At 37.2% G+C, this 2,700-nt stretch overlaps 1 non-coding gene and 1 pseudogene across 1 annotated transcript; both read left to right on the forward strand.

Moving 5' to 3' along the window:
• Positions 1 to 900: 900 nt before the first annotated feature.
• On the forward strand, positions 901 to 1,007 carry LOC112411776 (U6 spliceosomal RNA). Its single transcript, XR_003005692.1, has one exon. It is a non-coding gene; the product is annotated as a U6 spliceosomal RNA (small nuclear RNA).
• Positions 1,008 to 1,439: 432 nt separating this feature from the next.
• LOC112411775 (tRNA pseudouridine(38/39) synthase pseudogene) overlaps positions 1,440 to 2,700 on the forward strand; it is a 116,898-nt pseudogene continuing 115,637 nt past the window's right edge.

Below are 2,700 nucleotides of genomic sequence, written 5' to 3' on the forward strand. Positions count from 1 at the left end.
GCATGGCTGCAACTCCTTGCGATGTGGTCCCCATATGCAGGTCACAAGGCTATTTGCTTTTTTCCAGGAGCTAGTAGGAGTGTGTCTCCCTGACAGCTTGTTCTCTGAGCAATAAGATCCAGATAGAAAGGGCTAATGTGTGATTAGGTTGGGCCCATCTAGGCCACCTCCCTTTCTTAAAGTTAACTGTATAATATAATATATATATTATAATATATAATATAACCTAAATACAGGACTGGTATCCCATCATGTTCAAAGTCTCAGAGATTCTATAGGACATGTATATGAGGGGATGGGAATCTTGGAAGACATCTTAGAATTCTGCCTATCATGCTAGGGCAAACACCAGGAACCCTAGAGTTCCTCAGATCTCAGTTTGAAAATCTCCACCTTATTTGATCATGGATCATTTTTGGCAAGGGTACTAACTTATCAGGGAAAATAGATGTTACTTTTCTCTAAAGTCTACTTTGTTCACCCTCAGTTGTCATTATCTCTTATTAATCCTCAAGAATAGCAAGTTTAGTTAGAAAACACATTTTTCCAGGATTCCTAAAAGTTAAAATTTCCTCTTAGTTTACTGAAATCAGCATCTTCTCTATTCTGTTACATTTTTCATCACTAGAAATACAGCAAATTGAACATCCTGAATATGTTTTAAAATCTCTAGAATTTAGATGTTCTCTTTTCTGTAGATAGAATAAATACACTCACTTAAAGCAATGTATATTAAAGGTATACTTTTTCTCTTCCCATTCAATTTTCCTTCTCTACTTCATTTATCCATTCATTTACATTTTTCTGGGCTAAAGATACATATTCTTGAGATAGTGAGCAAGTGGGAAATAGCATAAGGATAATGTATACCGTAAAAGAAGACTCAAGAATTGAACTCAGGTGCTCGTTTCAGCAGCACAAATACTAAAATTGGAACAATACAGAGAAGATTAGCATGGCCCCTGTGCAAGGACGACATGCAAAATCGTGAAACGTTCCATATTTTTCAGCAACGTGGATGGACCTAGAGATTATCATGCTAAAGTGAAGTAAGACAGACAGATATCATATGATATCACTACACGTGGATTCTAGTAAAAATGATACAAATGAATTGATTTACAAAACAGAAATAGACTCACAGACATAGAAAACAAACTTATGGTTACCAAGAGGGAAAGGGGGGTAGGGTTAAATTGGAAGATTGGGATTGACATATGCACACTACTATATATAAAATAGGTAACTAATAAGAACCTACTGTATAGCACAGGGAACTCTACTCAGTACTCTGTAATGGCCTCTATGGGAGAAGAATCTAAAAAAGAGTGGATATATGTATAACTGATTCACTTTGCTGTACAATGGAAACAAACACAACATTGTAAATCAACTATACTTCAGTAAAAAATTTTTTTTAATTAAAAAGAATGGAATGCATGGGTGCAACAACATTTAAGAAGAGGCTGAAGAAAATGGTCCCACATAAGCTCATGCTAAATAGTGGCCAGGAACAAGTGAAAGAAGCCAAATATGCCAAATATCAACATCATCAAGTACAACAGAGAGGTCAAGTGAGTGGGGCTCCATCTACCAGCAGTCAGAACTAGAAGGATAATAGTGTCTTTCAAGAATCTGCCAGAGTTCAGTCACGAGAAGACTAGCTATTCTAGGTATTCTGAGCAAAAAGTGCTTTAATACAGGGAATTAGAGGCTTATGCAACTATTGAAAACCTGGGGTAGAAAAGAGGGCCATAGCTGATTTTTCAGGAAATCTGGAAGAAGAGGGGTTATAGGGACCTCATCACCAATAACTTCAACTGCCTTCAACCCTGAAGAAGATGATTAGTAGGCTGCCAATTTCTAAACCTCTGCCCACACATGCCACCAGAGAATAATGGCTTTTCTTTCTTGTCCACTTCCCAAATCTCATGTGAGCAGCTAGAAGAAGGAGAATATAATCCAGAATCATGGAGTCAGGTGATTCTGGAAAAGGCAGTTTCAGGATGATGGAGAGAGAAATGAGAAGGGGGTGGCCAAGTCGCCCAGTGGCAAAAGACATTGATCGAGAGGCAATTACTAACATTTTTGAGTCTCTTATATATGTTGGCACTCTTAGACACTTTATATGCCTTAGCTCCTTTAATGTGAGGTAGGTATTATTATTCTTGTTGCACAGATAGCAAATCTGAGACCCAGTGGGTCAAGGTTGCTCAAGGTTACATGGTTAATAAATGCAAGAATGGTGATAGGAATCCAAGTCTGTCTTCAAAACCCCTGCATATTCCAACTGATTACCTACATTATATCCAATAAGGTAAAAGAAAACTGACAAAGTTACATAAAATGATGAAAGTTTCCAGTATCAAAATTTTAATAATGTATAATGGTCAAAGATATCTTGAACAATAACATGTACTCCATTCTGTATATTTATATTCTTGATAAGTACAAGCTTGAACATTAAATCCTTGTAAATGACAAGTGCACTCCGACAGGTCTTGCCTGTTCAGCCTACCCCACAGCTGGGACTACTGCAATTCATGTGACTTCTCCAGAGGGGCAGACCCACTAAGTTTACCCCAGTCCCTGCTTTACTGTAAAATCCTGGATCTCAGTAAACTTTTTTTAAAGGGTGCTTTTGTGATGGTACATATTTTGGTATAACTTGTTATTAAATCTGCTTCCAAAAAATTAGGA

Source organism: Neophocaena asiaeorientalis, unplaced genomic scaffold, assembly GCF_003031525.2.
Source record: "Neophocaena asiaeorientalis asiaeorientalis breed wild unplaced genomic scaffold, Neophocaena_asiaeorientalis_V1.1 scaffold836, whole genome shotgun sequence".
Taxonomy (NCBI): Eukaryota; Metazoa; Chordata; class Mammalia; order Artiodactyla; family Phocoenidae; genus Neophocaena; species Neophocaena asiaeorientalis.